Genomic DNA, 14,170 nt, shown 5'->3' with positions numbered 1-14,170 from the left:
GCTCTGCTTCTTAGCAAAGAGATCAAACTACAAAAGGATCAAATACATAAGGATATTTGAGTTATTTCAGAAAGGTGGTAGACCTGAACTGTGAATTAGTTTCACTACAGAAATTGAATAGTTAAAGGTGGTAGACCTGAACTGTGAATTAGTTTCACTACAGAAATTGAATAGTTAAAGGTTTGAGTTAATTTACATTCTTTTGTATTCTGGTTTTTAGTATTGCAATTAGATAACAATTAGATTGTTTGCATAGGTGAGCAATTAGGAGGGACCCCACCCTATCTTTCTGAGGGTATTTAAAGAGATCTGTTTAGCTCTGCTAAACATTTAGCTCTGCTTCTTAGCAAAGAGATCAAACTACAAAAGGATCAAATACATAAGGATATTTGAGTTATTTCAGAAAGGTATATAACATTTCTCTTTTAAATTGTTGTTACTTGAATAGTTTGTACTTTCAGATAATATATTTTGTATTTCTATTAACTTTATATTTTGTTTTTTTATAGGTGGTAGACCTGAACTGTGAATTAGTTTCACTACAGAAATTGAATAGTTAAAGGTGGTAGACCTGAACTGTGAATTAGTTTCACTACAGAAATTGAATAGTTAAAGGTTTGAGTTAATTTACATTCTTTTGTATTCTGGTTTTTAGTATTGCAATTAGATAACAATTAGATTGTTTGCATAGGTGAGCAATTAGGAGGGACCCCACCCTATCTTTCTGAGGGTATTTAAAGAGATCTGTTTAGCTCTGCTTCTTAGCAAAGAGATCAAACTACAAAAGGATCAAATACATAAGGATATTTGAGTTATTTCAGAAAGGTGGTAGACCTGAACTGTGAATTAGTTTCACTACAGAAATTGAATAGTTAAAGGTGGTAGACATGAACTGTGAATTAGTTTCACTACAGAAATTGAATAGTTAAAGGTTTGAGTTAATTTACATTCTTTTGTATTCTGGTTTTTAGTATTGCAATTAGATAACAATTAGATTGTTTGCATAGGTGAGCAATTAGGAGGGACCCCACCCTATCTTTCTGAGGGTATTTAAAGAGATCTGTTTAGCTCTGCTAAACATTTAGCTCTGCTTCTTAGCAAAGAGATCAAACTACAAAAGGATCAAATACATAAGGATATTTGAGTTATTTCAGAAAGGTATATAACATTTCTCTTTTAAATTGTTGTTACTTGAATAGTTTGTACTTTCAGATAATATATTTTGTATTTCTATTAACTTTATATTTTGTTTTTTTATAGGTGGTAGACCTGAACTGTGAATTAGTTTCACTACAGAAATTGAATAGTTAAAGGTGGTAGACCTGAACTGTGAATTAGTTTCACTACAGAAATTGAATAGTTAAAGGTTTGAGTTAATTTACATTCTTTTGTATTCTGGTTTTTAGTATTGCAATTAGATAACAATTAGATTGTTTGCATAGGTGAGCAATTAGGAGGGACCCCACCCTATCTTTCTGAGGGTATTTAAAGAGATCTGTTTAGCTCTGCTTCTTAGCAAAGAGATCAAACTACAAAAGGATCAAATACATAAGGATATTTGAGTTATTTCAGAAAGGTGGTAGACCTGAACTGTGAATTAGTTTCACTACAGAAATTGAATAGTTAAAGGTGGTAGACCTGAACTGTGAATTAGTTTCACTACAGAAATTGAATAGTTAAAGGTTTGAGTTAATTTACATTCTTTTGTATTCTGGTTTTTAGTATTGCAATTAGATAACAATTAGATTGTTTGCATAGGTGAGCAATTAGGAGGGACCCCACCCTATCTTTCTGAGGGTATTTAAAGAGATCTGTTTAGCTCTGCTAAACATTTAGCTCTGCTTCTTAGCAAAGAGATCAAACTACAAAAGGATCAAATACATAAGGATATTTGAGTTATTTCAGAAAGGTATATAACATTTCTCTTTTAAATTGTTGTTACTTGAATAGTTTGTACTTTCAGATAATATATTTTGTATTTCTATTAACTTTATATTTTGTTTTTTTATAGGTGGTAGACCTGAACTGTGAATTAGTTTCACTACAGAAATTGAATAGTTAAAGGTGGTAGACCTGAACTGTGAATTAGTTTCACTACAGAAATTGAATAGTTAAAGGTTTGAGTTAATTTACATTCTTTTGTATTCTGGTTTTTAGTATTGCAATTAGATAACAATTAGATTGTTTGCATAGGTGAGCAATTAGGAGGGACCCCACCCTATCTTTCTGAGGGTATTTAAAGAGATCTGTTTAGCTCTGCTAAACATTTAGCTCTGCTTCTTAGCAAAGAGATCAAACTACAAAAGGATCAAATACATAAGGATATTTGAGTTATTTCAGGAGTTATTCAGGCTTATTCAGTAGTAAATAATACTTATATTTTTATTATTGTTAAAGTGTTGCATAGTTTAAAATGTCTCAGATACAGTGCAATGGGTGTTTTGCACTTTTTAATCGTTCTACTTTTTGGAGATTTAGGGGCTGTCCTGTTTGTAAGCAGTTTTCCCTGTTAAGGGAGGAAATAGCTAAACTTCAAGCTAAGGTAAGTAACATACCTGTTACCTCTACAAAGCTGCCTCAGAAAGAAGCCCCTCTACCCCAGAGATTAGCAAGGAGAGGCAGATGGATCACTGTAGGCTCTGGAAGAATTAGAACAGTAGACCAGAAGCATTGCCCACAACCTCTGCCATTGCAAAACTCCTATGCTGCTCTTGCCGAATATACTTGTGATGAGGAGATTGCTGTTTCTGAGCCCTCTGAAGCTGTAACAGGTAATTTAAATCTATTGGCACCTGATTCTCCAGGTAACATAACACAGGAAAGAACTGCAGATGTGTTTTTGAGAAAAAGACTGTTAGTGGGTGACTCTATTTTGAGGAATGTGTATTTAGGTGAAAGTAAAGGAGAAACAAGGGAGGTTAGATGTCTTCCAGGAGCTACTGCTCACAGGGATAAGAATCGTATTTTGAGAATTGTTAAGGCAGCAGAAAAGGGAAGTGAGTTAGATGTGATTGTACATTTAGGAACAAATGATCTGGCTAGTAATCATGTTGCTGCTGTTCAGAAAGAGTTTTGTGACCTAGGTAATCATTTAGAGACTGTGGCATCAACTCTATCATTTTCTGCTATTTTACCTGTGTATGGCCAGGAAGCAGGAAAGATGGAGCGGATAACAACATTTAATTCTTGGTTAGATAAGTGGTGCAGGGAACGAGGATTTGGTTTTATTGGCCATTATAGCTCTGTTTGGAAAGATACTAGGTTATTTAGGAGAGATGGCTTGCATTTGGATGCTAAAGGAACAGAGTATCTGGGAGAGGAGTTTAAATACTTTATTAGAAATCATTTAAACTAATAAAGGGGGGTAGCATTAATATATCCACCTGCCCCCCACAGCATGCCAAAACTGTTAGTCCAAGTAACAATTCTAGAAATTCTAGTAGAAAAATTCTTCGTGCCATGAGCACAAATGCTCGCAGCTTAGGAAATAAATTACCTGAACTCATTTCAATAATGACTAGGGACAACTTGGATTTAGTAGCTATAACAGAAACATGGTACAATGATTTGCATGACTGGGACATAGTCATACCTGGATACAGGTTATTTAAAAAGAACAGAGTAGGAAAGAAAGGTGGAGGAGTTGCTTTGTATGTAAATGAAAATATAAAGGTTACTGAAATTATAGGAACAAATGATGAGGTGGAAAGTATTTGGGTGACTTTGGAAATTGGAGATAAAAATGTTTTTAGAATAGGGGTTGTATATAGGCCTCCATTGCAGGATGAAAAACTGGACAATCTGTTATTAGATGAAATAACCAAAATGACCATGAAGGGTAAGGTTATAGTACTGGGGGACTTTAATTTGCCAGATATAGACTGGAAGATTCCTTCTGCTAGATCGGCTAGAAGCAGGTATATTCTTGAATCTCTGCTAGGGGAATCACTTGAACAATTAGTCAAGGAACCAACTCGTAAGGAAGCTATATTAGATCTAATACTTACAAACAGTGATACAGTTTCAGATGTGTCTGTAGGTGAGAACTTAGGATCCAGTGATCATCAATCTGTTTGGTTTAGTATTCATGTTCAGGAACTGTCCACCCAGACTAAAACAAAAGTTTTAGACTTTAGGACGGCAGATTTTTCATTAATGGGAGAATACCTAAAGAACTATTTAAAGGGGAAAACTCTTATTACAGGGGTTCAAGAACAGTGGGAATTTGTGAAAGGTGCCATTTTAGATGCAACCGCACACTGTATTAGACATGTCTGTAAAAGTAAAAGAAAGCGGAAACCAATTTGGTTTTCCAAAGAAGTTGCACATGCTGTAAAGACAAAAAAGATAGCTTATAAAAATTACAGACACACACAAGCAGATGATGATATGAAAATATGGAGACTCCAACAAAAAAAGACTAAGCAGTTAATTGGGAAGGTTAAAGCTCATGCAGAAGAGAAGATAGCACAATCAGTAAAACATGGGGACAAAACATTCTTTAGATATATCAGTGAAAGAAGAAAAAATAAGGTAGGAATAGTAAAATTGAAATCAGTTGATGGTAGAATAATAGAAGGAGATAAGCAGATTGCAGACTGTCTCAATGATTACTTCTGTTCTGTTTTCACTAAAGATTGTGAAGATACAATGTCTACATTAAGGGATGCAACGCAAAATAGAAACAAGCTTAACAGTAATCTTTTTACAGAGGATGAGGTTTTGTTAGCATTATCAAAAATAAATGTTACAAAGGCAGTGGGTCCTGATAATATTCATCCAAGGGTTTTAAAAGAACTTCGATCAGTGCTAACTGTCCCATTAACTGATCTGTTTAATCAGTCACTATTAACAGGAGCTGTCCCAGATGATTGGAGAATAGCAAATGTAATACCCCTTCATAAAAAGGGCAGTAGAGAAGAATCTGGCAACTACAGGCCAGTTAGTTTAACTTCAGTAGTAGGGAAATTAATGGAAAGCCTCTTAAAAGAAAGAATTATGACTTACATAAAGACAAACAATTTAGAGGACCAAAATCAGCATGGTTTTACTTCAGGGAGATCATGTCAGACTAATCTAATTGACTTCTTTGATTATGTAACAAAAGTATTAGACAAGGGAGGAGCAGTTGATGTAGCATATCTAGATTTCAGCAAAGCATTTGACACCGTCCCACACAATAAACTTATTCACAAACTATATCTCCTTGGTCTAGATTCAAAAATTGTGAACTGGGTGGAATGCTGGCTTAAGGACAGAAAACAAAGTGTCTTAGTAAATGGAGTTCATTCAGCAGAGGGGGCTGTTACTAGTGGTGTTCCTCAGGGGTCAGTTCTGGGGCCTGTTTTGTTTAACATATTTATCTGCGATATCAGCAAAGGGCTACAGGGGAAAGTATGTCTCTTTGCAGATGATACAAAAATTTGCAACAGAGTGGATGTTCCAGGGGGGGTAGACAAAATGAGAAGTGATATACAACAATTGGAGGATTGGACAAATGACTGGGGTCTAAAGTTTAACACAGCAAAGTGTAAAATAATGCATTTAGGGAAGAAAAATCCAAATGTTAATTACAGACTCAATGACACTTTACTGACTGTTACAGACGAGGAACAGGACTTGGGAATTATTATTTCAGATGATTTAAAACTTAGTAAACAATGTAGTAATGCAGCGAGTAAGGCTAGCAGAATGCTTGGATGTATTGGTAGAGGTATTTGCAGCAGAAATAGTAAGGTTCTTATGCCACTTTATAGATCATTAGTTAGGCCTCATCTTGAGTATTGTGTGCAGTTCTGGAGACCATATCTTCAGAAGGATATTAACAAACTTGAATCTGTGCAAAGGAGGGCTACCAAAATGGTACATGGTCTAAAAAATAAAACTTACCAGGATAGGCTCAATGACCTAAATATGTATAGCTTAGAGGAGAGAAGGGAAAGAGGTGATATGATAGCAACTTTCAAGTACATTAAAGGGTTTAGTAAAACTGAGGCTGTGGGTATTTTACATAAAATGGAAAATTCAAGAACAAGGGGTCATGAGCTCAAGCTAAAGGGTAGTAGATTCAGAAGTAATTTGAGGAAGCACTTCTTTACAGAAAGAGTGATTGATTTATGGAATAAACTTCCTCAAGAGGTAGTAGCAACAAACACTGTGGGGGACTTTAAAAATGCATGGGACAAGCATAGGGCTATCCTACGAACTAGATAAGTTTATACTGTTAGGTAAGGTCGGGCAGACTTGCTGGGCCTATGGCTCTTATCTGCCGTCAATATCTATGTTTCTATGTTTCTATGTTTCTATATTATTAAAGCTTACAGTGTTGCACTATGATGTTGTCTCTGGTTTTTCTTTCTGCATACGTATAACCGGGAGTTACCATTTGAATCTGCACACAAGCTGTGAAGCAAGACTTACAACAAGGTGCTAATACAGAGTTCATTACTACTGACATCAGGGGGAGACTAAACTCCGGTGATCCAGTATCCATACTCCAGGAAGTGCCATTGCTTTCGCTGACACGAATCATCCTTACCTCATATGATTCAGGGTTTTTGAAGTAAGTGCACATCTGAGTGGGGGATTTAAACAGGAGAGGATCCACATTCATCTCTACCATCCTATAATTTATATTATATATGAACTCTTATCTGTTACAGCATGTACTGTGTGTTTCATTTGTGATATATATATAATTCAGGATTTATTTCAACAATATCCACACTATTATTTCCTGTACTATTTGCCAACTTAGACATACTTATATTTGCAAACTAGCGCCATCTAGGCCTCTTTTTTGTATCTATCCTTTGAAAATAAACCTGAGGGACTTATTTGTGTATTTATATCTGGATAGGCAGCTGTTTACAAATATCAATATACTACTTTTTAGAGGTAATCCTCTAATATAAAGGTGGTTTGTGGTTCATTTTTTAAGATAGCGCTGGTAAGTTTTTCAGAGAAAATATATTTTTTGCTTTCTCTGATTAACTGTGATTATTTCTTTCTGTTGCCATATATATATATATATATATATATATATATATATATATATATATATATATATATATATATATATATACATATACATCTTTAGAACTAAAAAATTTTCCCAAAATGCTTAAAAATCCCACGATAAACTATTTATCTAACACTTTTCAAAAATATTTGTTGCAGAAAAATTCTTCTCACCAGGATTCCTTTAAAACGTAAAATGTATTTTTTTTCTGCAGTCGGTCAAAAGATTTCTGGATTTTATGATATTCTACACATTTGACCTGTTGAAAAAAATAGTTTGCCTGTTGTGAGTGGTATTTTCTTGTCAGTTTGATCAAAAAAAATCTTGTGCATGCTTAGCTCACATGCTAATAAACTAGACAATTTTATGTTTAATAAAACATTCAAGTTTAAATCAGGTAGACCATACAGTCTTGTCCTCCAGTTGCCCAAATAGGATGATATTGAGAGACTATTTATTGGCACTCACATGCTCATAAACTAGACCACTTTAGGTTTCATAAAAAACTAAAAATAAAGTTGAAATCGCACTTTTAAGCTATAAAATGTGTACACAAATTAAACATCTCCTAAATGTTTATTTATTATTTCATCAAACTGCTTGGATATTAAAAATATTACTTATAAAATCAATCAAAATTATAAGAAAATATCATCTGCACCGTGCACGTATAAGATTAATTTTTATTGGTTAAAGGGACATTAAACATTATGGGCTAGATTACAAGTGGAGTTCTTAATTATCACGTGGACGTTTGCCCGTTTGCAGGAACACGATAATTAATCAGCCATTACAAGTGGCTGGTTATTTCTACCACAAGCTCGCACTAGCAATTAGCGCTTATAAAATTAACCAGAGATCAGATCGCAGATAGCAGCATCTTTATTTTTTAATAAAATAACTGCACTAGGTAGTATTTTGGGGCTAAAGTTGGCGGGAGTGGAAAAAAAGAAATAGAAAAAAAAAAAAAGAACAACACTGAATAGTGCCTTTATATTGCATAGTGATAACATATATAAATCAGTGCGCCAAAAATGTTCAAGAACAAAAACAAAAATTACGAAGATTATTCATATAAAAATAACCTTTAGGTGTGTATAATGCCAATACAAGTATACGTTAGTGATATACTCTACCACAAATAAAATAAAATATGTGATGTTGGAAAAACCAAACCGCACCACAGCACGGTAAGTGATGGGAGTGAAAAGGACAGTTCTTTTAGTCCAAAATCCAAGTCTTGAATCAGGAACAGATGGCAAGCTGCTTCTTCAGATTTCTTGTTGGTGTCCCAAGATGTTAAGATCTGCAGATATAAATGATAAAAAAGAAGGCGCCACCATAGTGCACAATCAGATGTATAAAACACACCAATAGAGCAAGTAAGACCGTACTTACAAGATGAATGACACTTGAGAAGTGTCACAACCGCCTTCTGGACTATTATAGAGTCGTCCAGCTAACTCCCACTGGTGCAATCCTGACCGTCGTCTTACTGTGAGAGCGGCGAAGAACCGGTTTCCAGCGTCAGTCACACAGAGCAGGCTCGTCCTGTAATAGCAAATATTGCTCGGGATACAATGTGTCAAAGGAAAAGGTATAAAAAGATAGTTTGTGGCAAAGTCTTATAAAAGTAAAAAAGACTTTATTTACGTGCTTATGTGCTTTAAAATAAAGTCTTTTTTACTTTTATAAGACTTTGCCACAAACTATCTTTTATTACCTTTTCCTTTGACACATTGTATCCCGAGCAATATTTGCTATTACAGGACGAGCCTGCTCTGTGTGACTGACGCTGGAAACCGGTTCTTCGCCGCTCTCACAGTAAGATGACGGTCAGGATCGCACCAGTGGGAGTTAGCTGGACGACTCTATAATAGTCTAGAAGGCAGTTGTGACACTTCTCAAGTGTCATTCATCTTGTAAATACGGTCTTACTTGTTTTATTGGCGTGTTTTACATATCTGATTGTGCACTATGGTGGCGCCTTCTTTTTTTATCATTTATATCTGCAGGTCTTTACATTGCAGTCTATGGGAACTGTGTGTTTCCAGTAAATTTATATGCACATGCTTATATACATCTATATTTAAATTTGCTGCCATCGCTGCGCTTAGGTTCTGATGCCGTCTCTGAAAAGCAATATTTAGCACTCCACTTGTAATCTGGCCCTATATGAAAGCTAGATATGATGTATTTAAAGAAAAGATTAGCATGCAAATATTGTATAGATGCATTTTAAAAAATATAAGTTATTTAAATATTGTAGAACAAAGTGTAAAGTATTAAATTAATTGGCATGTATTAGTTTCACATGGTCTGGGTATCTTTTGCTTCTTATTGATTGAAATACCTTTGAAATAAAAAAAAAATATTATAAAATGCTATCATGTACAAATTCATTTAGGAAGTCAATATTTATATTAACTGGTTTAATGTTCATGATTAACCGTTCTCTTCTTGTGCACCGTGGCCTGTTTGCATATGACAATACATTAACCTAACATAACTATTCTAATAAAATAAAACACTACAAAAATAATAAAAAAAAATCTAAAATTACAAAAATAATAACTACTAAATTACGAAAAATACAAATTTAAAAAACCTAACACTACAAAAAAATAAATAAAATTTAAATTACAAAAAATAATAAACACTAAATTACGAAAAATAAAAAAACACTAAGCTTACAAATAATAATAAACAAAATTAAAAACAAAACAGCTCTTTTACCTTTAGAAAATACAAAGTCCCCCCAACAGTAAAACCCACCACCCAACCAACCCCCCAAAATAAAAAACTAACTCATTTGAATGGGCATTCCCTTTAAAAGGGCATTCAGCTCTTTTTCATTGCCCTCAAAAGGGCATTCAGCTCTTTTACAAGTTTCCACCCCTAATCTAAAAAAAAAAACACCACCATTTTTTTAAAAAACAACTTACACTAACCCTCTAAAATCTGCTCACGGTTCCTGAAGTCCGGACATCCATCTTCATCCAGACGGGGAGAAGTCTTCATCCAGGCGGCGACACCTTCATCCATCTCGTGATGTCTACTATCTTCATCGCAACGGCGCAGAGCTATCCTGGAAGCCATCCTGCGCGGAGCCAATAGGATTTTAGTAGCTCTCATCCTATTGGCTGATTTGAATTTGAAGAAACAAATCAGCCAATAGGAATCCAAGGTACACCATTTTGAAATGGCTGCCTTGCATTCAACTTCAGTGTACGGCGGTGACCGTATGAAGAGGACGCTCCACGCAGGATGGGATCAGCTTCCAGGATAGCTCTGCTCCGTGCCGCCGGGATGAAGATGGAAGACGTCCCCGAGGTGTTGCCGCCTGGATGAAGACTTCTCGCCACCTGGATGAAGATAGATGTCCGGACTTCAGGAACCGTGAGTAGATTTTCTGGGGTTAGGGTTTTTTTTTAGTTTTGTGGGTGTTTTTTTTTTTAAGGGCAGTGAAAAAGAGCTGAATGCCCTTTAAGGCAATGCCCATACAAATGCCCCTTTAGGGGCAAAGGGTAGTTTAGGATTTTTTAGAGTTAGGTTTTTTTATTTTGTGGGGTTGATTGGGTGGTGGGTTTTACTGTTAGGGGGACTTTGTATTTTTTACAGGTAAAAGAGCTGTTTAACTTAGGGCAATGCCCTACAAAAGACCCTTTTAATAACTATTGGTAGTTTATTGTAGGTTAGGGGGTGTTTTTATTTTGGGGGGCTTTTTTATTTTTAAAGGGCTATTAGATTAGGTGTAATTGTTTTTATTTTTGATAATTTTGTCTATTATTTTTTGTAAGCTTAGTGTTTTTTATTTTTCGTAATTTAGTGTGTTTTTTGTAATTTTAGATTATTTTTTTTTGTAGTGTTAGGATTTTTAAATTTGTAATTTAGGTTTTTAATTGGTAGTATTTTTTTATTTTATTAGAATAGTTATGTTAGGTTAATTTATAGTTTAATGGTTTATTTTTATTTTACAGGTAAGTTTTTTTTTTAAAGATTATTTTTTTATTAAACATTTTCACATTTTTGAACATTGCATACAGAATTATTATAATATGCAATCTTATCCGCTAGTTGTTATACAGTCATTGGTTGCATCCCAATATTAGCTTATATGACTCGATTCAGTATTAAAACAATCATGGATAACAGTTGAATAGCAATGGAAATTCAGAAACTAACTAACAAATGAATAAACAAACAAACTGGTCACAGGTTCAGTGTTTCGTGTTTTGTGAGTTTGTTATCGTAAGTGCAGCCTAGGTAACAGGTGTAGCTCGGGTAAGGGCAATTTGTTAGGGATTCCCAATAAAAAATAATGTCGGCATAAACGGAGAGTCTGTTTGTTCTGAAGTAGCCGTATTTCTCTAGGGGTAGAATATCGTTCATTTTTTGGGTCCATGTTACTATGGTAGGTAGCTGTAAGGACTTACAATTTAGGGCAATCAGTAGCCTAGCGCAATTAAGACTTATTTGGAGTAATCTAATACGGATTTTACATCTGCTAGGAGGACTCTTATTCAACAAAGCAATCTCTGGTGTTAATGTGAAATCCGAGCCTAGCACATCTCTGAATATACTCTTGAATTTTGCCCCGAAAGGGGCTAACTTAGGGCATGACCACCACATGTGCAACATAGACCCTTACAAATTACAACCCCTCCAGCACAGTGGGGATGATGAGGAGTATTTTTTGTGTAATCTAGCTGGGGTCAAATACCATCTGAGAAGGATTTTGAAATTTAGCTTGAGTATCCGTGGTAAGGTATACGATTTGCGAGTGTTGATGTACATTTTTTCCAATCCTTAATATCTAAAGGGTTAGGGAGTTCTTTGTGCCACAATGTAACATGTGTAGGGGCGTGGGTTAAGTTAACCGAGTCTATGATTCTTTTCAATACGGAAAGGGAACCCCTCAGTGGGTCTTGTGATGTACAGTATTGCTCAAAAGGGGTGAGTGGCCTGGTTAGGTTGGATTTGAAGTTGGTGTTGTTCAAGAAGTTGTGTTTCTGGGAGTATTTAAGCCACAAGATAAAGGCACCATTTAGCACGTTCCGCAAGCTATTTTGGGATTTAAGCCTCCCCTGATCTAAAAGGGAGAGGAATGGGACTGAGTCGGGGGTCTCTGAAATGTCACCTAGTTTACCTGAGGGTTCTTAACCTCCTATAAACTCCATATTTGGGGAGATAGGGGTCAGTGGGGAGATTTTGGTAGAAATACCCACCATCTTCTCCAACAAATGGTCCCACATGTTAAAAATGTGTCTGTATAATGGTGATCTGAGGCACGTAACATGCCTGTAGTTTTTCGGAGTCCAGCAGAGGGAGCCCAGTGTGGGAGATCTTAGGATCTGGGAATCCAAAGAAATCCAGGCTTTAGCTTTTATTTTAGTGTGCCAGTCGATTATTCTTTGAACTACAATTATTCTTTGAAGTACTATTGATTTGTAGTAGGCCTCAATCTGGGGCACTCCCAGGCCTCCATCTCTAGTAGGTCTGTACATTGTGGCTATATTGATTCTAGGATGAATGCGACCCCATATGAATGAGTTAAGACAGTGTTGGAGCTGTTGGATATATATCTTAGGGAGGGCAATTGGAATAGTCTGGATAATATAGAGGATTCTAGGTAAAACTGTCATTTTAATAGCTTGGATTCTACCCCACCATGAGAGGGGTTTATCTTGCCATGTAAGGAGTTTGTTGAATAGAGTGCAGTAGGGGTTTGTAGTTTAAATCAAATAGCTGTGATACTCGGGGAGACAAGATTGTTCCTAAATATGTAAGACTTTTCGTTTGCGATCTATATGGGCAGATTGCCTTAAGTGACATAAACTCCTTATGTGGTAAAGAGATATTCATTATTTCTGAATTTTATTGATTTATTAAAAAATTTGATAGCGTGCCAAAGGTCTCAAATTCCTCCATCAGGGAAGTCGATGGGGAAGCTAATGTGATTAAAACGTCATCCGCAAACAAAGCGAGTTTGTATTCATTTTGCCCTACCACTAACCCCTTAATGGTTTAGTTTTGCAGAATATGTGCAGCTAAGGCCTCCATGGTCAAAATAAAGTGGGGAGAGGGGACAACCTGCCTAGTACCATTCAAGATGGGACAACACTCTGTTAACTTTGACTTTGGCTGATGGCTGGTGGAAACATTTTTTTATCATGGTATCTCCAAATGCAAATTGATATAATGTTTTTTTGAGGAATGCCCAATTTAGCCGATGAAAAGCTTTTTCTGCATCAATGGATACCATGACAGATGGTATTTTATGTGTTGTTGCATATTCCATTAGATGCATTACTCTGATAGTATTGTCCCTAGCCTCTCTGAAGGGTACAAAACCAGCTTGGTCAACGTGTATAAGGGAGGACAACACTGAGTTGATTTTTCTGGCTAGAATTTTTGCATAAATTTTTATGTCGCTTTTAAGCAATGAGATTGGACGATAACTACTTGGCTCTGTTAAAGGTTTCCCTGGCTTGGGGAGTACCGAAATGTGGGCCTCAAGTGCTTGTGTAGAGAAATATCCCTCATTGTCAAGGTAATTAAAGAGGTTTGCTAGGTGGGGAATCAAAGTCTGTTTAAATTGTTTATAATACATATTAGTGAATCTATCTGGCCCTGGGCTTTTTGTGTGGGGATCTCTTTTATTGCTAGTAGTATTTCTTGGGTGGATATAGGGTCGTCTAGGGATTCAGCTAGTTCTTTCGGTAAAGTAGGGAGTTGTGAATTTTCTAAATAGGGGTCTATTTGAATCATGTTGGAAAAATGTTCGTTGGGTGGGATGTTGTATAATGTTTTAGAAAAGGTACTGAATGTGTTAGCTATTTTAGTGCAATCTGAAGTTTCATTCCCCTCCTAATGGCCTGAATAAAATTGGCAAGGGTTTTCTTCTTGAGGGATCTAGCTAAAAGGGTGCCCGCCTTATTTCCTTCAATGAAATACAATCTCGAGATAGAAGGCTTTTCTATGGTCTTCATTATTTAATAGGTTGTTCATCTCTTGTCTAGCTATTCTAAGTGCGTTGGCAAGGTCGGACTCTGCAGGACTGCTCATGTGCGTGGACTCCGCTTCGTGTAGTATTTGAAGTAAGCAAGTGTATTCTTATTTGTATGATTTAGTTAAACTAGATTTTTG

This window comes from Bombina bombina, chromosome 3, assembly GCF_027579735.1.
Source record: "Bombina bombina isolate aBomBom1 chromosome 3, aBomBom1.pri, whole genome shotgun sequence".
Classification (NCBI taxonomy): Eukaryota; Metazoa; Chordata; class Amphibia; order Anura; family Bombinatoridae; genus Bombina; species Bombina bombina.
This window is presented reverse-complemented; position numbering follows the sequence as displayed.